General features: G+C 40.9%; 1 protein-coding gene across 1 annotated transcript in view; it reads right to left on the bottom strand.

Moving 5' to 3' along the window:
- Window positions 1-24,568, bottom strand: part of ANKRD6 (ankyrin repeat domain 6) — a 166,407-nt gene that overhangs the window by 75,306 nt on the left and 66,533 nt on the right.

The following is a 24,568-nucleotide window of genomic DNA, read 5'->3' as shown; positions in this document are numbered from 1 at the left end:
TAATAATATTTAACTCACCTTAGTCCACTTGATCGCAAAGCCCGGCATCTCCTTCTGTATCCTTTGTTGAGCAGGACCTGTGGTGAGCATTAAATACAGGTAAAGGACCTTTGATGACATCAGTTCACATGCTCCATCACCACGGTGATGGACCATGTGATTGGAGCATGTGATCTGACGTCACCACAGGTCATTTAGCCCACAGCTAGTAAAGAAGAGACCGGGAACTACGCGATCAAGAGGAGAAGGTGAGTTAACTTTTTTTTTTTTTTAACCCCTCCAGCACTATTTTACTATGCATTGTGTATTCAGAATGCTATTATTTTCCCTTATAACCATGTTATAAGGGAAAATAATACAATCTTCAGAACATCAATCCCAAGCCCGAACTTCTGTGAAGAAGTTCGGGTTTGGGTACCAAACATGCGCGATTTTTCTCACGCGAGTGCAAAACGCATTACAATGTTTTGTAATGAACTCGCACGGAAAAATTGCGCATTTTCCCGCAACGCACCCGCCTCTTATCCGGGCAAAAAAACTGACGCCCATGTGAAAGAGGCCTAAGGGCTTGTTCACAAGACCGTGCCGTGTTTTGCAGTCCGCAAATCACTGATGCAGCCTGTGTGCCTTGTGCAATTTGCAAAACGGACGACCTTTTATAGAAATGCCTATTTTTGTCCGCAAAATGGACAAGAATAGGACATGACTTATTTTTGTGTGGCCATGGGATGGAGCAACAGATGCGGACAGCACACAGAGTGCTATCCGCATCTTTTACGGCCCCACTGAAATGAATGGGTCCTGAGCAGGAAATGCGGCTCGGATGCGGAACCAAACCTGTGAACCAAATTTATTGTATTAAAACTGTAACATTGCGCTTTTTCTTACTATCATGTAAATATCTGGCTACTTTGAAAGAACTTAAACCATATTTATTGGAACACAATTTTTGAAAGTCCTCAAATTTTCTAAATTCCTGTAAGTAAATATGCAATTCTCCAAGCATTTAATAACTAGAAAACACTGTTATACATGTGATAATGTTAAGAAAACTACATACAGTTTATATCTCCTGGAAATGCAGAGAATTGTGCAAGTCTAAATGGGAATAAAAGAAATATGTAAAAAGTGTAGCGGCTATATTCCGTGCTTGCCATAACTAGGGATTGTCTAGGGATTTTCACAGGTGCGCACAGTCTGCCTCTGCTATGGAAAGATTCATACTTACCTGCTGTCTGCAGCTCTGGTCCTGCACATTGGCTCCCATTTGTTTTGCGGTCATCTGCTATGCTGCAGCCAATGACTGGATTCAGCAATAATGTATCCACAAGAGACACATCACTGCTGAAGCCAGTTATTGGCTCCAGCAGAGCAGATAATCATGCCTGTGTAGGAGAGAGATGGACACACCGGAGCCAGCATGCAGGACCAGAGAGGCAGGGAGAAGGACGGTATGATTCTTTTCATAGTGGAGGCAGGCTGCGAGCACCTGTGAAAAGTTACTTATTCCTAGACAATCCCTTTAATGCGGTCTTCCTGTACTGTCTAGCAGTTCTGAGATGACTGGCATGCCCAGTAGTGAACTTCCCTCTCTGGTCTTTAGAAGAGGAACTTACTACTGAGCATATGCAGTACAATTTCAGGGCACTGTAACCAAAGGCCTTGGAAGAGCATGAAGATAACTAGTATGAGTAACGGAAGAGAAAAGCCATTGCTTGGACCGTGGACAATCCCCCATTGGGACTTTTATGTCAGATCTAACCCTTTCCTGACACAGCCTAGTTTTGAAAATCTGACTCTTTATGTGTAATAACTTGGGATGATGAAATCGACTTCGGATGAAACATCGGAAGTTGATTTGCATAAAACTTTGTTATAATGCTGTAGGGAGCAAGCCCTCCGTACAGTATTAGAATGTATCATCTCCGATGAGCCGAAGTTATTGTTTCGCGAAGTCTCGCGAGATTTTGCGCAATAACTTCATAAATTATTTTGTACTGTAAAAAAACATTTCCCGAACTCGGGTTCGGTTCCACGTGTTGGAACCGAACCTGAGTTCGGGAAATGGTTTTTTAGAGTACAAATCAATTTATGAAGTTATTGCGCAAAGTCTCGCGAGACTTCGCAAAGCAATAACTTCGGCTCGTTGGAGCCAATACTTTCTAATACTGTACGGAGCTCCTGCTCCGTACAGTATTAGAACGAAGTTTTATGCGAATCGACTTTGGATGTTTCATTCAAAGTCGATTCGCTCATCCATAGCAATAACTTTAGAATGCTTTTTCTTGGCCAAGCACCACAAAAGATAGGAGATGTCCTATGTTCAGCTGTATCTTGCGGATCGAGGACCCATTCACGTCAATTCAATTTTAGGGCTCATGCCCACGAACATAAAAAACTTGTGCCCGTATTGCGGACTGCAAACGGCTGGTCCACTATATATGGGCAAGACCCCCCATTTACAGTCCGCAATACGGGCATGGAGCCCTTACGTTTATGGGCATAAGCCCTAAATTCGAATTTCTCACCGTAAGGCCCCATGCACACGGCCATTGTTCACGGCCGTGTGCGGGCCGTGGAACCGCGGCCTGGATCCCTCCTGAGAGCAGGAGCGCACGGCGTCACTGGTTGCTATGACGCCGTGCGCTCCCTGCTGCCGGCACAGTACAGTAATACACTGGTATAGATCATACCAGTGTACCACTGTATTGCGGCGGCAGCAGGGAGCGCACGGCGTCATAGCAACCAGTGACGCCGTGCGCTCCTGCTCTCAGGAGGGATCCAGGCCGCGGGCACACGGCCGTGAACAACAGCCGTGTGCATGGGGCCTAAGTGTACTTTTTGTTGGCATCATTTTGCATATGTAATTTTTAGCACATTAAAAGGCTTAGAATTTTAGAAGGAATTTTTCACATTTTCAAGAAAACGTCCAAGTGACTGAGTGACTTACATAAAAGAAACTACCCATAAATGACCCCATTTTAGAAGCTACACCTCTCCAATTATTTAAAACTGATTTTACAAACTTTATTAACCCTTTAGGTATACCATAGGAATAAAAAAGCAATATGGAGGTGAAATTTAAAAATGTCAATTTTTTTTGCTGATTTTTTCAATTCAATCATTTTTTTCTGTAACACAGCAATAGTTAACAGGAAAACAAACCTCAATATTTATTACCCTGATTCTGCAGTTTACAGAAACTTCCCATATTTGGAAGTAAACTGCTGCAAAGGCCCACTGCAGGGCTCAGAAGGGAAGGAGCATCATATGGTTTTTGTAGGGCAGATTTTGCTGGAATGTTTTTTGGGAGTCATGTTGCCTTTAAAGAGACTCTGAGGCACCCCTTCAGTGGAAACTCTCCAAAAGTGACCCCTTTTTGGACACCACACCCCTCAAGGAATTTATTGAGGAGTGTACTGAGTGTATTGACCCCACAGACGTTTCATAGAACTTACAGACACTTGGCTACAAAAAAACATTGCTTTAGCTTCACATTTTTAATTTTCAAAAGGGGTAAAAGGAGAAAAAGCATGGAACAATTTGTATTTGTTTTCTTGAATACGGAAAACATCCCATATATGGCTGTAAACTGCTGTATGTGCACACGACAGGGCTCAGAAAGGAAGGGCCATTTGGCTTTTGGAGGGCAGATTTTACTGGAATGCTCAGATACCATTACAGATTTGCAAAGCCCCTGAGGTACTAGTATAGTCTAAACCTCCAAAAAGTTACTCCAATTTGTACACTAAACCCTACAAGGAATTCTCCTAGTTCTATAGTGATTGGCTTGAAGCCATAGGTGTTTCATAGACAGCAACAGGTGTTTCATTGGGACATGAAATGAAAAATGACACTATATCTCAATGATATGTACAACAATACCTCCTGCACTGCAGTTTTGAGAAGAGAAAAAGCACCATCGCTAGGTTATGCCACCAATATCAGATAGGTGCGGGTCCCACCTCTAGAACTTGTACCTATTTCTAGAACAGAGCTCCTAAAGTGAACAAGAGCGCCTCTTTTACTTCTATGGACGCGCCTAAAATAGCACAAACAAGACACACAAACTGAAGAATCCATGCAGAAACTGAAGAATCCACAACTCATTTTGTGAAAATTTGCAATTTCATTTTATTTTCATTCCATCTAATTCTGCAGTGATTTATAGCTCTGGATTTAATCAATATGGTATGGATTTTATTACAGGGAAAATTAAACTTTTAATCTTGCAAATGCCTCTTTTGGCATCTGAATGATCTATAAAGATATCTCCTTTAAGCACTAGTTACATAAAATTAGTTGGTCTAGACACAAATATAAATCTGACCTAAACATATTCAGATAGGAATATAGCATTACTATCTTTACTTAATTCTTCTTTTAGAGACATTTTATGAATAAAAACACAAATACATACAAATAGTACATGGTTCTTTATTAAATAAAATATTCAATAACTCCTTTCTGCACCACAATGTAACTGAAGGCCGTGGGGATGGATGCCTCATAAGGCAAGGGACTCTGACACTTCATTGCTCCTATGCCCACTACGACACAATCACAAGGTGCTGAAGGCTGCTATGGGAGCTGGAGGCCTAAGGCTACTTTCACACTAGCGTTCGATCGGATCCGTTCTGAACGGATCCGATCATATTAATGCAGACGGAGGCTCCGTTCAGTACAGTATAAATTAATCCGTCCAGACTTTCAATGTAAAGTCAATGGGGGACGGATCCGCTTGAAGATTGAGCCATATGGTGACATCTTCAAGCGGATCCGTTCCCATTGACTTACATTGTAAGTCTGAACGGATCCGCTCGCCTCCGCACGGCCAGGCAGACAGCTGAACGCTGCAAGCAGCGTTCAGCTGTCCGCCTGTCCGTGCGGAGGCGAGCGGAGCGGAGGCTGAACGCCGCCAGACTGATGCAGTCTGAGCGGATCTGCTCCATTCAGACTGCATCAGGGCTGGACGGAGGCGTTCGGGTCCGCTCGTGAGCTCCTTCAAACGGAGCTCACGAACGGACCTATGAACGCTAGTGTGAAAGTAGCCTAACAATGGAGGTAGTAGACTCTGATAGGCAAACAAAATGCACTGCACTACTTAAGTAGAGAAGTTTTTTTTATATAAGCGATCAAAGCATTGTTTGTTCTAGTGCCCCTGTGGGACTAAAGAAAAAAGTCTCTTTCTCTGCCATGAAAAGTTAGGAGGTATTGCATGCTGTAACAATAAAGCAATTTGCATGAGTCTCACAAATAAATAGTAAGGGTACTTTCACACTTGCGTTAAACTTTTCCGGTATTGAGTTCCGTCCTAGGGGCAATCCGTGAATGGAGAGCAATCCGTTCAGTATGCATCAGGATGTCTTTAGTTCAGTCACTGTAAGTGTTCCGGAAAAATGGATCTGGTTTTGAAGATAAATACCGGATAAGTTTTTCCAGATGACAACCGGAGAGACGGATCAGGTATTGCAATGCATTTGTGAGACGGATCCACATCCGGATCAGTCTATAAATGCTGTCCGTTTGCATACAGATTGTTGGATCTGCAACGGAACTGCCTGCCGGAATCCAGCAACGCAAGGTGTGAAAGTACCCTAAATCAACATAATAATGCTTGATGGATTTCATTTTGTGAACATTCTGCAAATGTTATTGTTTTAAGTGAACGTTCACATGTGGTATATATGCTGTGCATTTTCCATTGTGGATCTGCATGCATAAAATACACAACATATTACAGTTCCATCAAACTGGATGAGTTTTGCAACAGAATCAAAGCATCACTTAACCTGCTGATTTTTCTGCAACATTTCTGAATTTTGGCAGATATGCTGTGAATTTTCCACTGCGGAACCATCCCTTGTGGGTTGGCCACTTTCTGGCTACTGATGACCACTGTGTAGGTAAGAGGACTATATGACACATACTAATATATCCTTTGTGAATATTTTGTATGCTATGTTTCCTAAGGCATCCCCCTTTGTTAGGCGAATCTTCTGTGCTGTCTGCCATAAGATGGCCGCTGATGCAGAGTCATGTGACCAGACACATTCAGATACACTGCACCTGCACTAAAACCCCAACAGTGAAATGCAGATGGCAGGTGCACGGTATTTGCATACGTAATGATGTATAGAAAATGGCACAGAATTTTCAACAAAGGCTATATTAGTAAGTCCAATGTAATTATCTTACAAACACATTGGTCAAAAGTAGCCAGAAAGTGGCCAACCCCTTTAAGGGGGCATTCCAGACTAGTTATATATACTTATCTACTATCCACACTTTATATAATCGGAAAACCTCTTTAATCTTCAATATTTTAAAATATGACGTTAGGAATGTAATAAATCATGACAGCATATAAAATTAAAAAGTGCTACTGTATAGAGACACCCCCTAAGGCTAAGACTTTAGAAACTACACGTCATGAATCACTGTTTCTGTCCGACAAGTCTGTTAGGCTGGGTTCACACCTGAGCGTTCTGAAACGAGCGCTCTGTATGCGCGATTGTACGGGCGTTTACAATCGCGCATACAGAGACTGGCGTTCACACATTGTCGCGCGTTCCCGAATCTCTATGTGCGGGAACGCGCGACAAACGCCCCAAAAAAAGCTCAAGCACTTGTTTGACGGTCGGGCGTTTTACAGCGCGATCGTACGCGCTGTAAAACGCCCAGGTGAGAACCATTCCCATAGGGAATCATTGGTTCTTGCCTGTTGTGCGTTTTACAGCGCGTAGGAACGCGCTGTAAAACGCTCAGGCGTGAACCCAGCCTTAGGGTTAGATCTGATTCTTCCAGGACCGACAGTGGTTAAGTCAGTGCATGTAAAAAGGTCTTTCAAGGAGATGTTAATAAAATGGCATCTGTTTTGTTCCAGCACTGGGAAGATAAATCACTGCAGAAGTGAGGACTTTGTATACTATTCAAATTAGGACTTCCTAATAAACACATGCACCACTCATACACTATGTGCACTCTGCAAAAACACCTGGCACAGGGTACCACTCAATGCGTATTTCTTCCTATTAGTATAAGTATGTGCCTGCTGCTATATAGCTGCACTAACGTAATGGTTTCAGTAAGAAGTATAAAAGGAAAGCATTGACAATCTATATGCACATGACTTTTCCTGTTTTCTTTAGACCTTGTGCACATGACAGAATATTTGGTCTTTGTTCAATTTTGTTCAATCCATATTTTTTTTGCAAATCGCACATGGACCCTATTAATTTCTATGAGTCTGCAAAATAAATAAGACGGCTCACGGGTTGCAAATTATAGAACCTGTCCTATTCTTGTCTGTTTTGCGGACAAGAATAGGCTTTTTTATAGTTTTTTATATGTGCGGGATGCACATGAACTGCATCCATATTTTGCGTATCCATGATTTGCGGACCGCAAATTAGCTACAGTCGTGTGCAAGAGGTCTTACTTACCCTTCTTAACCTACCTTGTGACATCTGTCAAAATATCCAGACAACTGTCAAAATATCCAGACAACATCTTCTCCAAAATTATATGCATTACATATACCTAAATGATTATTTTAACACTGGGACAAAAACTTTAAATTTGATGTTTTTTTCTCTATTAACAGAAAATAATTGTTATTTTCTAGTACTGGCTGCAATGGGCATCTTGTATCAAAGTAGTATTACTGCAGAAAAGGAACACTGAACTCAGGTTAGTTGCCATGTGAGACAGCTGATATACAATATGATGCCCTATGCATTCAGAAAGCCCTTTAGAGGAAGCTGTAATTACACTGCACTGTCGCCACAAGGGAGATGGCATGCAGGTAAACACTGAAGAGGATGCAGCGCTTGCGTGTGTGCCGAGGCTCCTTCAAAAAGCCGAGCATAGGTTATCATTATCTGTAGCCCAGGAAACCCCTTCAAGGCGACTTTCACATTAGCGTTTTCAATTCCACTACTGAGATCCGTCATAGGATCTCAATAGCGAAAGAAAATGCTTCTTTTTTTCCCTATTCATTGTCAATGGGGACAAAACTGAACGAAACGGAATGCACCAAAATGCATTCCGTTCCGTTTGGTTGCGTCCCCATTGCGGACAGAATAACGCGGCAAGCAGCGTTTTTTTTGTCCGTGATGTGGTGCGGAGCAAGACGGATCCGTCCTGACACATAATGTAAGTCAATGGGGACGGATACGTTTTCTCTGACACAATATAAAACAGATCCGTCCCCCATTGACTTTCAATGGTGTTTATGACGGATCCGTCATGGCTATAGAAGACATAATACAACCGGATCCGTTCATGACAGATGCATGTGGTTGTATTATTGTAACGGAAGCATTTTTGCAGAACCATGACGGATCCGCAAAAAACGCTAATGTGAAAGTAGCCTAAAAAGGACAAAAAAAGTTGTAGTTATGATACCTTTTATTGGCTAACCAAATAATATATATCATTTTCCTGGTTAGCCAATATACACATAGGTATCGCTGATATAGCATTATTGTTGCTCTACATCTAATGCTTCATGCCCACGGCAGTTGTTTTGGTCCGCATCCGAGCTGCCATTTTGGGTGTCGCAAAAGATGCGGACAGCACTCCGTGTGCTGTCCGCATCCGTTGCTCAGTTCCGTGGCCCCGCAAAAAATAATATAACATGTCCTATTCTTGTCCGTGCTTTGCGGACAAGAAAAGGCAGTTATATGTAAAGGCTGTCCGTGCCGTTCCGCAGATTGGGGAACGCGCACGGACGACATCCGTGTTTTGCAGACTGCAAAACACACCATTGTCGTGTGCTTGCGGCCTAAAAGAAGAAAAACAGATATCAGTGTGCTTGGACAACTTCACACTACAAAATTTAAAAATACATGTAGAAATATAACGAGTACAAGTGCGTGAACACACATTTTCAACTACTTTAATAAAAATCCACATATCTGCCATGCTGACCATCTGTTAACCCCCTAGGAGGTCATTTCTGGAATACTGAATGATTTAAGGTCAAAAGGTTAGCGTTTGCTGGTCACAATTGATGGTTGAATTCTCCAGACTCAACCCCCCCTTCCAGGAATCTATGGGAAGTAAGCCAAATAAAGAGCTCATGTAACAAAAGAATATTCAAATGTGTGCAGGCTGTGTTGGGAAATCACTTTTATGTCCTCTAATGAGGACATGTTCCTCCCAGATAAGTTACATTTCTTCAAGACCAAAAAGCATTTTGTAAGTATGTTGTGACATAAAAAAATCATTAATGAGATATAAAGAATACAGACTTTTTTAAATCTGAAAACATAAAAAAGCAAAATGAAAAGTCTGTCTTTCACAAAGCTGGCACAAGTAGCCACAAGATAAAAAGCTTTTGTGTGACATATAATTGTGATTTATAATACATTACTGAGTGGCATACTTACGTTTACAAACATACATTTTTTTTCTTTGTAAAATATTGTGAAAACTGTTTAGAAACAATAGTGCCAGACTTCTGTTAAAAATTTTGTGTTACAATATGTGTAGATAATAGCTGAAGCAATAGGACTCAAAATATTTACTTGGGCATAACGATAACTGAATGATATGATTATGTAAATATATGCAATCTGGATTCTCTCCAATACTGGACTTCAACTTCATTTATGATTATTAACAGTATTGCTGAAAGACTTTGAAAACCCTGATTCAAGGTGCATTGTTTAAAGGGCTGCCGCTATCGACTATTTTTGTAATCGAGTACTCTAATAACAAAAAACAAATTAAAAGAATGTTTTTCTTTAAAAAACTCATCATCCCCCCCCCCCCCGTGCCATCTGCTTGCCCTGCAGGCCACTAGATCCCCAAGTTCCATCAGGCTGCACCCCTAGTGTCATCAGCTGCCCCCCAGTGCCATCAGCTTGCCCCCCCCCCGTGCCACCAGGTTGCCCCCAGTGCCATCAGTTTGCCCCCCACAGTGCCATCTGCTGCCTCCCCAGTGCCATCAGGTTCCCCCCAGTGCCATCAGCTGCCCCCCCATGCCATCAGCTTCCCACTAGTGCCATCAGCTGCCCCCCTAGTGCCATCAGGTTCCCCCCAGTGCCATCAGGTTCTCCCCAGTGCCATTAGCTTCCCCCCAAGTGCCACCAGCTTGCCCCCCAGTGCCATCCGGTTCCCCCCAGTGCCACCACCTCCCCCTCCTAGCCATGTCCCCAGTGCCAGTGAAATAAAATACTTACCTTTCCTGTAGAGGCGCCGCTCCACAGCTCGTTCATCTTCTCCGCGCACGCACTCTGTCCTGACGATGTGTCAGGAGGACAGTGGAGTGCGGTGCGGGCCGGCGGTTAACCACAGAGGATTTTTTTGTGTCGAAAAAAATTGAGGATTTGCCGCACCGCCAATTTGGCAAAGTGAGGCGATCAGCCAAGGCGGCGCAGCCCTGCTCACAAGTGGGGGGCGGTGGCAGGGCACAGGGAGATGAGCGCTTCCATTGTAGAAGCGCTTATCCCCATAGTCATCTGTATCGCCGTCCTCAGGACAGCGATACAGATGGCTGTATTGCGGGGCAGGGGAGAGGTGTCTCCCTTCCCCGTTCCTCTGATGCAATGGCGGCTCAGGCGGCGCGATGGTGCAATGACGTCATCGCGCCGCCTGAGCCGTGCAGCGCGGGACACAGGCCGGAAGAGGCCGGAAGAGGCCTGCATTGCGTCGCTGCCATGAAGGCAAGTATAAGTGTTTATTTTTTTGCATGGTACAATACTGGCTACTGGCACACAATTGGGGGGCACTTGTTACTGGCACATGATTGGGGGGCCATCTATGGGGGCACTTCTCACTGGCACATGATTGGGGGGCACTTCTCACTGGTACATGATTGGTGGGCTATCTATGGGAGGCACTTCTCACTGGCACATCATTGGGGGCATTTACCAGCACATTATTGGGGGCATCTATGGGGGCACATCTTACTGGCACATTATTGGGGGGCACTGTGGGGGCATCTATGGGGGCACTTCTTACTGGCACATTATTGGGGCACTTTTTACTGGCATATTATTTGGTGGCACTATGGGGGGACTTCTTACTGGTACATTATTGGTGGCATCTACTGAGGCGAAGAAGGAGTATTTTATATGGGAGGCTCTGTATTGGGGCATTTTATACTGGTACATTATGGGGGGCACTAGAAAAGAGGGGGAGAGGAGCACTATGGGGGCATTTACTGGGGGCACTATATAGGGGTATTTTATACTGGCACATTATGGGGGCAATATGGGGACATTAGCTCAACTGGGGTCATTGAAAGGGGGTATTTTTTGCCACATTATAAGGAGAAGTATTACTACTGGGGGGCATTATGGTGGGCTTTATTACTACTGGGAGACTAGGGGGAACATGATTACTATTATGGGCACTATGGGAGCATTATTACTTCTGGGGCACAGTGGGGACATATTGGGGGCACTGTAGGAGCACTATTACTACCATTTGTGCTCTAGCAGAGAATTATTCCTATTGGTGGGACTTTTGGGAGCACTATTACTGTGGGGGCACCTTGGCACAGTATCAGGTTACCACAATTATTTTTGGGGGACGTTATGTTTACACTATTAGTGTCAGGGGCACTATTTGCTGGGCGCAGTTATTTTAGGGCACTGTATGCCAATAATTATTGAAGGGCACTATCTGCATGGTACTAGTATTACCATAGGGGTCATCTGTTTCTGCAGTATAATATTGGGGAGCATGGCAGGCAGAGTATTAGGGATGGTAGGATGATTTGTCCAGAAGATGGAAGGATGATGGAAAAGTAGTAAACTAAGATTTATTTTGTCAAACTGCAAAGACGAGAAATGGCTGAAAAGTGGTGGTCTGGTCTGAAAGGAGAAGATGGGAAAGAGGGAAGGAACATCTACATCAAAGGAGACATCACTGGATGTAAGAGGTATGGGGAGCTGTATTACCCTGTATGTTCTTTAGTGATGGGAGGGTGGATATAGAATTTAGCCCACACTGTAGCAGCCTGGCCCCAGACTTCAGGTGACACTGTGTGTGTTCTGAAATCAGGGGCCTCACACCCATCTACTACATTATCTGTACACAGAGAGTTATCACCGTTTTATCTGTGGTGTTACATAGGACTGCTGGTGATATCTACTACATTATCTGTAAAAAGGGGCGTGGCCACATGTTGGGGGGGGGGCGCAATACTTGGCTTGCCCCGGGTGCTGGCAACCCACGCTATGCCACAGGGTTCACCCACTGAGTTGCTATTGCTACAGACCAGTCTGTAGGGCAGAGTCTAAAGGATTATACACTCTAAACTTTGGAATGTGTTGGAGGGTATACCAAGGATGCAATTCCTAATATAGTCTCCAATAGCAAGTAATGGACTAGAGGACAGATAACCTAAAATGAGCCACGTTACAGAGTGTAGGCAGATGGCGGAGGCAGCTGGACTTTGTTAACAAGTGCTTATTAGCTAAGGACTGAAGATCAATAGCAAGGTCAGAAAACAGGCAGGGTAACAAAATGTCACAGAAACCTATTGTAACATTATTGTTCGGTCAATAGAGTACCTAATGCTACATACAGTACTTCAGTACCAAATGTAGTAACATTCTATCACATGATATCTGACCAATGTAACAAAAAAGAGTGCCAATGCCAAGCAACGTATGCAATTAAAGAAAAAAACTTTATTTAACCCCTTCAAGCGACAGCCAGTTTGGACCAAATGTCGGAGCCCCATATTTCAAATCTGACGTGTCAGTTTATGTGGTAATAACTCTGGAATGTCTTTACTGACCCAAGCCATTCTGAGATTGTATTCTCATGACACATCATACTTCATATTAGTGGTGAATTTGAGTTGATACATTTTACCTTTATGCATAAAAAAAACTAACAAAAATTTGCTATTTAGAAAATTAGAATTTCTCCGCTTTTAAGACAGATAGTGATACTTCATAAAATAGTTATTACTTTACATTCCCCATATGTATACCTCATGTTGGCATCATTTTGTAAATGTCATTTTATTTTTTAGGACGTTAGAAAGCTTAAAAGTTTAGAAGCAAATTTTTAAGAAAATTTCCCAAACCCACATTTTTAAGGAGCAGTTCAGTTATGAAGTCGCTTTGTGAGGCTTACATAGTAGAAACTACACCCCTCAAGTTATTCAAAACTGATTTTACAAACTTTGTTAACCCTTTAGGTGTTCCACAAGAATTAAAGCAAAATGGGAGGGAAAATTTAAAAAATTTTGTGCAGATTTTCCATTTTAATCAATTTAATCAAGGGGTAATGGGCAAACAAACCTCAATATGTATTACCCAGATTCTTTTACAGTAATACCCTATATGTGGTCTGAACCTGCAGTATAGGTGCACTGCAGGGCGCAGAAGAAAAGGAGCGCCATAGTGTTAACGGAGGGCAGATTTTGCTAGAATGATTTTCAGGTGCCATTTCATATTTGAAGAGACCCTGAGGAACCCCTAGAAAGAAAACCCCAAAAGTGACCCAATTTTGGAAACTACAACCCTCAAGGAATAAATCTAGGGATGAAGTGAATGCTTTGTTCCAACAAACGTTTCACAGAATTTAGAAACGCATGGCTGTGAATATGAAAAATTAACTTTTATTTCCAATGTAATGTTGCTTTAGCCCCAAATTTTTTATTTTCACAAGGGCTAACAGGAGAAAATGCACCCCACAATTTGTTATGCATTTTTTCCTGAATACGGCAACACTATACATGTGGTTGTAAACCTCTATTTGGGGGCACGGCAGCATTCAGAAGGCAAGAAGTTTCATCAGGATTTTCTAACATGTAATTTGCTGAAAATTGTTTTTAGGGGGCATGACATTTTTATTTGTTCACCAATGTAGCTGTGTGAGTGCTTGTTTTTTGCGGGAGAGGCTGTAGTTTTTATTGGTATCATTTTAGGGTAGTGAGTTTTTTTAAAGTTTTTTTTAGGGGGGTTCCTTTTGCGTTGAATATGATATAATTTTATATATTTTTTTTATGTTTTACTACTTTTACAGCATAAAGTCACTTTTGTTTTTAAAATAAATGATATTTTGCATCACCATATACTAACATCAATAACATTTTATTTATTTTTTTACCAATGTAGCTGTGTGGGGGCTTGTTTTTTGCAGGATGGGCTGTAGTTTTTATTGGTATCATTTTGGGGTACATATGACTTTGATTGCTTTATTTCTTTTTTGTGAAGGCGAGGTGACAAAAACAGCAATTCAGTCATTGTTTTTTTACAAACCGTATTTTTCGCTTTATAAGACGCACCTGATGATAAGACGCACCTAGATTTTTGAGGAGGAAAATAAGAAAAAAAATATTTTGAAGCAAAAGGTGTGCTTTTGGTGGGTTTTGAACTAATGGTGGTCTGTGGATGACAATTATGGGGGCATCTGTGGATGACACTGTTAAGAGGGATCTGTGGATGACGCACTGTTATGGGGATCTGCGGATGACACTGTAATGGAGTATCTGTGGATGACACGGTTATGGGGGATCTGTAGATGATACACAGTTATGGGGAGATCTGTGGAGGACACTGTTATGGGGGATCTGTGGATGACACTGTTATGGTGGGATCTTTGGATGACACACTGTTATGGGGGATGTGTGGATGATACCCTGCTATGGGGGACGTGTGGATGATACCCTGCTATGGGGGACGTGTGGATGATACACTGCTATGGGGGATATGTGGATGATACACTCCGATTGGTCCCTTGCCGACTTCTCCGGTGTCTCTGCTCTCCGGGAGAGCAGAGACTCCAGGGCTGTGACACTCTATAGTGTCACAGCCCCAGTAAGCAGTTTGGACATGACTGTACGTCCAAATGCAGTAAATTACTTGCGATTTGTACAGCCCTACTGTTAAAGATATATGTTGATGGATATTACATTACATTGCCGCCTCTCTTTTGAAAACAGGAAACAAGACTGATCAAGACTGCTGTTGTCTCCCCATAAGAACTTGCCACCTATGCACACGGTAGATGATAAGTATCTGATTGGTGGGTGTCTGACCGCTGGGATCCCACAGATCTCCAGAAAGGGGCCCTGGAGTGAATGCACCAATGGTAATGCATAGATCCTGCCACCACTTTCATTCTTTATGGGGCTGCTGGACATGGCTAGGTACAGAACTTTAGCCTATCTTCGTCAGTCTCATGGAGAACAAATGGAGCAGCAGTGTGCATGTGAGACCATTGATCCACACTACAGTTACTCCTATCCTGTGGACAGGTAATAAGTTCTTATGGTACAACAAGTCCTTTATAACTGATAGTGATCAGATTGAGAAATAGCACACAATAGTTTATAGTTTATTTAGTGCCATACTTAAAAAAATAATTATTTCCCATTTGAATGAGCGCAACACTACAGTAACCAGGCATGGCCCTTACACATTGTACAGACCTCTGTAGTTCCCATGCCTGGTACCAGTGCAGTAGCTAGTAAACTGGTCAGCAAGGGCACTGGGATTCGGACCTCGCCAATCTGATATGTATGACCTATTCTAAGAATAGGTCAGCAATATCCCAGTTATCCCAGAGAAGCAAAAGGCTCTGTACACTGTGTAGTGGCCATGGCAGTGTACTGAAGCAAAGGGAGACGTCACGCAGTATAATGTGGCCCTGCCTTAAAATATCAGCCTGGTTGTGTAATCATTGACCAAGCACCACTATCAGTTTATATCTTGTCAATCTCAGCTCAATCATATTAGGTTTTCTAGTTTTTCATTTTATATTTTACTGTAGTGTATAATCTATATACAGTACTTGATATGTATACTCTTTGTATTATAACAGTGGACTGAAAGTAAAACTGCACTGAGACAAGATGTTTCTTTTATTTTCACTAGAGGTGTTGTATGAGTGATATAACTGGAGTTTAAACATTTTTACTTTATCTTGGAAATGAGCCAACACAGCATGCTTTGGTAAATATTTTCATTTCTATGAAGCGTGAAAGTTTAAATAGTAACCCCTAAGTAGACCCCTCCAGTTTTTACAGACTAAAATGAAACCTTACAGATACTTTTAGAAAATCTTGCAATATTTGATTTAAAATTGCTCAGTATAAACTAATTACACACTCTATAATAGCTAGCCGTAGATATGTGATATCTGCCTCAGCTCCCTTAAAGCGGGCCTTTCACTGGTTGTGACATTACAATATCAATAACTCGCAGTTAGTGGGAAACATCACAATGTTCCAAAAATACCATAGAGTTCAACAATTGAAAACCTTTTCCCAATCTCCGGTAGCTTCATCCAAGTATCTTTATCATGGTCCTGCCACATTTTGTTCTGACAAATGCATTAGATGTACAGAATCTGCTTCCACTTGAATCAATGATGGAAGATGTACAGAAACCCACTCCTTAAACAATATGTTTTAACAGATAACACCAATAGGTGAATAGGATCCCACAGTTGTCTACTTCTTTCTTTTGATGAGCAATGGAACAGACAGATCCATTCATCCAATGTAACTGAAGTCTCCAAAACATAATTTAAGTATCTTTCTACAGATATTCATAGTCCTTAGCTGCCAGGCAGGTCCATATGCAATGTATTAAATCTGCCTTAACTTTCCCACATTTTGGCCATTCCTGTTTACAATTTCAAATATAATTTTTCAAAGGCATATTAAATGCTTTGTGTATCCTACATAAAACTTTCAACTGCATTTCTCTTAACCCATCAAAGGGATTTAACCTGTAGACTTTCACCGAGCCTTTTAACAAACATATTTCTACCCTACCTCTTCATCTGACAGTTGAATGTGATGGTCTCTATCATCATTTAACTATATTACCTGTAAACTTCTCTCTGTGCTTAAAAGCTCCTGCTTTATGGATTCAATAGACAGGTTACCTTCTTCTACCCCAGGTCAGCTTTCTGAACCTAGATTGGTTAGAGCCTAGTAGAAGTACTAGGTGACCTTGCTTTTTTTTTTTTTTATCATAAATTACATTTGTAGAAAATGTATTTAATTTACATTGAGTAACTGGTACTGTTCCCTCAATTTTCTTTTTTTATTTGCAACTTTTACTATCTAGAATATCTATAACCCTGTTTATATCCTTAAGGGCCCACATTTCCATCCACAGATTATACTGAATGCTTTAGTCTACGATATGAACTTATATTCAAAAATTCTGAGACATTATTTGATATTTCTTAATATCTTCCATATTGCTCTAGTATCCCTCAAAATAATCAACACTTACCCAAGGGAGAGATATTCTTAGTTGGTACATGTAAGAATAATAAAAGACAATGGATAAGACAGCTGACTCAAGATCTACAGTAAATCCAAGAACTTATTGTTATTGTTTAACCATTCCACTGCAAATCTTGCAATACAAACAACATCATAGGTTCTTATGTCAGGTAATGTTATTCTTTCTAACTTACCATCTTTTTGCAAGCTTTTAATGGAAGCTCTTGATTTTCTAGCATTCCACAGAAACTTCTGAAATTCCTTATTGATCTAATTAATATCCTTATGCTTTACCAATAACGGGACCATTTGAAGCATATATAACAACCTAGGTAAACTAACATTTTTAGAAGGCTCTTGCCATCAAATATAGATAGGAGTAGGTCTTTCCATGAAGACAATTCATTTGTAATACTCTCCAAAAAATCCCAAAATTACGTAGGAGCCCTCCCAATATGGACACTAAGACTTCTAAAACTCTTTGGGGGTCATTTACTATTCCTAAATACGCTTAAATTAGGCATATTGCAGGCACAGATGGTGGCCCAACGGTTAGTTACGCCGCTATCTGTGACTTTGTCCCACTTATGCCAGGTCATAAATTGTGGGCGGGGAAGGATCCGCAGGCCCGACTCATTCATCATTTTCAATGCCTGTTTTAAGCATAGAAAGAGGTCTAAATGTAAGACAACTAGGAAGCTGGAGCTGGATGCGCTGAAGTTATAGAGAGACCTGCGCCACCACAGGCTATAGGGCTTTATTAAGACTGGCGTCTAAAACTGTGCCCCTTTGTTACTATATTTAACCCATAAACTGCTAATCGACCTGACATCTGCAGCTTTATTACACATCATTACTTCTGTTTTCCACAAACTTATCTTATAGCCAGAATCTATAATAAAGTCCCTTTCTGCCACTCGTGTATAAAAATAAAAAAACATGTCATCTGCAAAAAGAGATAACTTAATTTCCATTTGACCAACTGTGATACCTGAAGTCTGTATCACATATCTTGCCAGTGGCGATGAAGGACATCCTTGTTGTGTCCCCCAATAAAATATAAACTTCTCTGAAACTACACCTTGTATAACTACTTGTGTATACAGGTACTAATACGTTGCTTAAAAAAATATCTATTGGACCCTATTTTATTCATTACCCTTCTGTGCCAGGGCAATATCACACAATCAAAAGCCTTTCTGGCATCAATAGTGTTGCCGCAATTTAGGACAAGTCCCATATTAGTGGACTACACTCGCTTGTCTGTGGGATCCAAATTGGTTTATACGTTTTCCCCATGTGCCAGGGGATGCGATCGATCTAAAGAATCAAACAGCCAGACAGGTTTGCTGGTTAAACGATTCTCTGCTGGGCAGTGCCCAACGAGCCAATTTTTATTAGATGTACATTGTGGATCTAGCCACCCCCCTTTAGCCATTAATTTTAATATGTCCAATCACAAGTATTTATTAAAGCAACCAATCAGAAACATATGAAAAAGGACACGTAGACACACACACAGGCATTACTCATATATATCATGGACATGAGTCATCTATCTGCAAAAGTCCCCCTGTCTGTATATATCACATTCTGCCAAGCAGTGTCCTATTTGTGGTGTCCGTCCAGCTTCCTTTAACAAATCAAGTGACTATATGGTGACTCATATTTCTCCTCATAGGTTTTAGGCATGAAAATGGAGATTTGACAATTTAGGTACAATTATCACCATTCATGTTCATTAACCCCTTAATTTCTTTCACAATAGATACTGTGGTGGCCTTTTCCACCAGTGTTAGCATTGCCCTAGCACAGTCCAAGACTACCATTATTGTGCAAACATTTTTCACCCCGTACCTCCCGTTTACAAAATTATTTTGATCACAATTAATAATATTTGGCAATATCTTAGCCAATCTATACTCCAAGGTTTTAGAATACATCTTAAGTGTCAACATTTATTAAAGAGATTGGTCTATACAAAGCGGAGTCTGACTGATGCTTTCTGTTTGGGACACTTCCTAATTATCTGTTCTACTTCTTGTCTTGTTATAGATGCTGACAATAAATTCCTTTGCTCGTCTGTGATCGGTGGTATTTTAAACCTATTTAGAAAGTCCTCAATTTTTCCCATATCTACCTCCTTTTTATCATAAAGATCTTTAGAAAATGTTGCCATAATTTTATTTATATCTCTAAGAGACGTAATATATGTTATCCCTTCTCATGCCTTAATAATATTGGAAAGTAATCTACCAGATTTATTGCCCCTTAGAAATAATAATTTTTTATTTATTTTTTTATATAACTTTTTTCCACTGACTCAAAATAGTACTCCAAAGTTGCCCTACATTTTATCATTTTATTCCTATTTTCTACTTTTTGAACTTATCTATAATTCAGAGAAACATTTTGATATTATTCACAAATGTATTCAGAGCTACAATCTCTTTTAACTTATACAGAACTATTCTACCTTTTAAAGGGAGTCTGTCACCTCCATATGGCCATATACAGTGCTTACATGGCTCTATAGCACATTGAATGTAATGGTACCTTTGTCTTTGTCTTTAGACTTGCACCAGCAGGAAAAACAAAGTTTAATTCATATGCAAATGCCCAGGGACGGCGCTCAGTGTATAGGTGCCCAGGCTGCCCTGCCTTCTTTTCACTTTACTGCTCCCCAGTCTCTGCCTTTGCCCGCCCTCTAAGTCTCTTGCCTCATCGATAGGTCTGGACTTGGAGGGCGGGCAAAGGCAGAGACTGGGGAGGAGTAAAGAGAAAAGAAGGCAGGGCAGCCTGGGCACTTACACACTGAACGCCGCCCCTGGGCACTTGCGAGTGCTCATTTGCATATGAATTAAACTTCGCTTTTCCTGCTGGTGCAAGTCTAAAGACAAAGACACCATTACAATCCTGTATAGGTGTGCTACAGAGCCATGTAAGCACTGTATATGGCCATATGGAGGTGGCAGACTCCCTTTAACACCATCTTTTCTGTTTCCCATAGCAATATTGCTTGATGCTTGTATACCATATTAGTTCCCATAAAAATACTCTATTCATTCGAGATCATCTGATTAAACTGTCAATCCAAATCCACCCCTCTGGGAAATTTCGAATTATCTTGAACTCCACTAGTATTAAAACCCTCTATTGTGATAATAATTGGGGCATGATCTGAAATAATATCACCCTTTACAATATCCTTCATTTTCAACAGTACAGAAGGCCATTTCACCTTAAAATATTTCGGGGTTAAAGAACACAGTAAAGACCCCCAACCACAGACCTCTTCCCCACGTCCCCAGCCTCACTTTTTTCCCTAATGCCAAATGTCAACATCAATTCATCCATACATATTTCCTACTAAGGGCCTAACTTATAAAGTATACTTAGAAAAAAAAATTAGGAGAGGGAGAAAAATAAATGCTTCCCTTTCTTTATTTCTGTCTTCTTAGGGTTCTCTATTGTACATAGTTGCCAAAGACCTCTTTATATTGTTTAAAACAGAACTTATGCTCCTCAGTTACTTCAGTAAAGACCTGTACAGTGCCATCTTCCAGTCTTGAGATTAAAAGGAAATTTGAATCTAACACCTTGCTTATATAACTTGGAATATCTATGAGAACTGACTTCTCTTCATACCCATCTCTGCAGAATAATCAGGAAAGCTTTGTGTCTTCCCATATCAATTCATTTTTCTCTTTATGTTTGAACACAATGTAGTTATCAAGCATTTTCACAATAACAACTCTAAGTCGTTTTTTCTCTCCCCCGGGTGAGATGGACCTAATCAATAAACTTGTTCCACTTTTATTTCCCTGTCAAGTCCAAGCATTTGTGGTGAATCTAGATATCAACAGTTTCAGGAATGCAGGATGAAATCTTTCCTGGTACACCCACGATTTGTATATTATTCTTTTTAGATCAATTTTACAGCTCATTTAATTTTTTCTTTCATTTTATCCTTTTCCTTTTGCATTTTCTTCAGATGTAGGTGCAGATTTTCTAATTTCTCCACCATTGTTACCACTTTCTGCTCCAAATAATCTATTTTTTCTCGACGATTTTGGAGAAGCCTTAGCAATTGTTTCATTTTCCAATGGAAGAATTTCCCTCACCACTGCTTCTGCTATTTCTATTACATTCTGTAATAACTCTTCTTCAACCAGTGTACCTGTTGCTGTGGCTGCGGCATTCAATCCTGTTAAAAACATTTCCTTTTCAGGAGCTAACTTCATAGACTCTCTTCTGCAAGTGTCAGCTCTTGTACCTCTGGCTATCTTATTAGGTTGCATGAAAAAGCTATCTGCCTTTACCTCCAAATCCAGTTGCAATCTTATGCCTCCCTTTAACAATTAAACCCATACACCATAGGTGTTGATGAAGGTAGCATATGAATCAAACAAATATGCTATCATAGCATTCAGTCAAATAATGAGAGTTCATGGGTATTAATCGTCCTTTCTAAACCAATTTTCTTGGACTCTAGAGTATTCACAAACCAGTCTGACATCCAATTGCCTATTGAGTGCATATTTGTTATTAATTGCCTTATAAAGATTCCTTGTAGTTAATTAATAGGACATGTGATGCATCAAAATATATATTACTTCATGACATCCAGCTGGATAATAGGGCTTAGTGGATATATTAGTGCTGACCTTAATACATACAACTTTTACAGAATATATTATGGTGCAGTAATACTACTCAACAGCCAATTTAGCATCATCAAATATCAGCTGAAGAGGGGAAAGGTTAGTTACCATCAGCATTTTTAATCAAACTAGATTTTCATGATGCCTAAACTGAAGAAGAAGACAAACATCTTGAAGCAGAATAGAAGAAGACCAAAGTGGATAATAATACAGTAGTAACCTCAATGCCCCTGTTCTGGCTGAGGAGAAAGCTGTTCTCTCATCAAATGCTAAAAGTCTTTCTTGATAATGTCACAAGGATCCAATGTAATGTACTTTCATACTTAGATTCAAATTCTAGTGCATGGCCTCTCAAAGTAAAAAAAGCATTTTATATTAATGTATCAGCAGGTAGCTTACTATGGCAAGCCTGGGAGCCTTCATCAGGCCCCAAGCTGCCATAGAAATTAATTGGAACCATGCAATCAGAAGAGCCCAGAGTCCACTATTGAGTCTGTCCACTATTGACCATGAGAACAAGAAGAAAGGACACTTTACTGTTTCGGTTGAATGTAATAACCAATAAACCTGAAAAATATAAATTATCCAGTTGTGATAGTGGCCTCCTACTTTCCATAAGTTCGACCGAAACAGTCAAGTGTCCTTTCTTCTTGTTCTCACTGTCTAACCCAAGTGGTGGGGTGGCTTCCACCCAAGGGATTTGGAGAGATCTGGGCTGCACCAACTGTGAACCGTCCACAAACAACCGTCACTGGGGTTGCACCCAATTAGGTGCAACCACAAAAGGTGAGCAAACAAAACCCTTTTTTAGTGGATTTTCCACTTATTGAATATACTCACCCTATGAGCGCCTTTCTCTACCCTCTGGCCTACCCCTTTCTCTACCCTCATTTGCACTATTGACCATGGCATCTAAGGGGTTAATGAACAGGATTAGAGTTATCTCCTATCACAATCATTGTGGCCAAGTGTCAGCTATATTATACTCCATAGGAACTTCCTAAGGCTCAAGGCTACCACAATGAATGAACAGTTCCCTCGATCACTGCACATGGGAGCCATTTGGACCCAGGGAGAGCAGCGCTCCAAGGGAAATCCTCTTGGGTTCTGAGGTCAATTGAGGGGTTAAGGGTCCATTTACACGACTGTATTTCTGAGTGCCATTGGTGCAGACCCATTCAATTCAATGGGGCTGCTAAAGATGCGGACAGCACACCATGTCTGCTGTCTGCATCTGTAGTTCCGTTCTAGATCATGTCCTATTCTTGTACACAATCGCAGACAATAGGCATTTCTATCATAGGGCTGGCCGTGTGCGTTTCGCAAAATGTGGAATGCACATACCCCGTAACCGTGTTTTGCGGGCCACAAAACACTTTTACGGTCGTGTGAATGAACCCTGTGATTGGTGATCCCGCCAATCACGGACATTGCCTCCAGATTTCTGCTGTTTAAAACAGCAGAAACCTAGCGGCTATGGCGCCGGCTCAGCTTGTTAGTGTTAGTAGATGCAACAGTTTATCTAATACTATATAAAACCATTTTTGTTATTCATCTTTTAACTAAGCTAAAAGAAAGCTACAACAGATGTAATAGTATCATGCCAAATTCAGCATTTCTTTTAATTTGGAATCTATTTAGAAACTCAGTGCCAAACAGGAAGACCAGAACCTACACCAACAGCTTAATCAGTGAGTTAATGATTCATTGGATCAAGCTATTTCTACTGCAACATTTCTTCTATTGTAAGTCTATATAAAAGGTACTTTACGTCTATATAATCATGGAAATTATATAACATCTAGTTTTCTAGGTTATTATAATACAGTTAGGTCCAGGTAAATTTGGAAAGCGACATTTTTCTAATTTTTGTTCTGTACATTACCACAATGGATTCTGAATTCAGATTCAGTTGTTCAGACTTTCAGCTTTAATTCAGTGGGTTGAACAAAATGGTTGCATAAAAATATAAGGAACGAAAGCATTTTTTAAACCAATCCCTTCATTTCAGGGGCTCAAAAAAAATTGGACAAATTAAACAATGGTAAAGAAAATGTTAATTTCTAATACTTGGATGAAAACCCTTTGTTGGCAATGACTGCCTGAAGTCTTGAACTCATGGACATCAGCAGACGCTGTGTTTCCTCCTTTTTAATGTTCTGCCAGGCTTTTACTGCAGCGGTTTTCAGTTCCTGCTTGTTTGTGGGCTTTTCTGTCTGAAGTTTAGTCTTTAACAAGTGAATTCCATGCTCTATTGGGTTCAGATCAGGTGACTGACTTGGCCATTCAAGAATATTGCACTTATTTCCTGTAATAAATTCCTGGGTTGCTTTGGCTTTATGTTTTGGGTCATTGTCCATCTGTATTATGAAATGCAGACCAATCAGTTTGGCTGCATTTGGCTGGAGTTGAGCGCACAGTATGTCTCTGAAAACCCCAGAATTCATCCGGCTGCTGCTGTCCTGTGTCACATCATCAATAAACACTAGGGACCCAGTGCCAGTGGCAGCCATGCATGCCCATGCCATCACACTGCCTCCGCAGTGTTTTACAGATGATGTGGTATGCGTTGGATCATGAGCTGTACCATGTTGAGGTTGATCTTGGTTTCATATGTCCAAAGACTTGGGTCTCTTTAAAAACAGGGTGCCACATGTAAAGGAGCAATTTTAATGTGGATACCCTC

The sequence above is a fragment of the Bufo gargarizans genome, chromosome 4 (assembly GCF_014858855.1).
Source record: "Bufo gargarizans isolate SCDJY-AF-19 chromosome 4, ASM1485885v1, whole genome shotgun sequence".
NCBI lineage: Eukaryota > Metazoa > Chordata > Amphibia > Anura > Bufonidae > Bufo > Bufo gargarizans.
The sequence above is the reverse complement of the archived record's forward strand: the minus strand, read 5'-3'. Positions and strand labels throughout refer to the sequence as shown.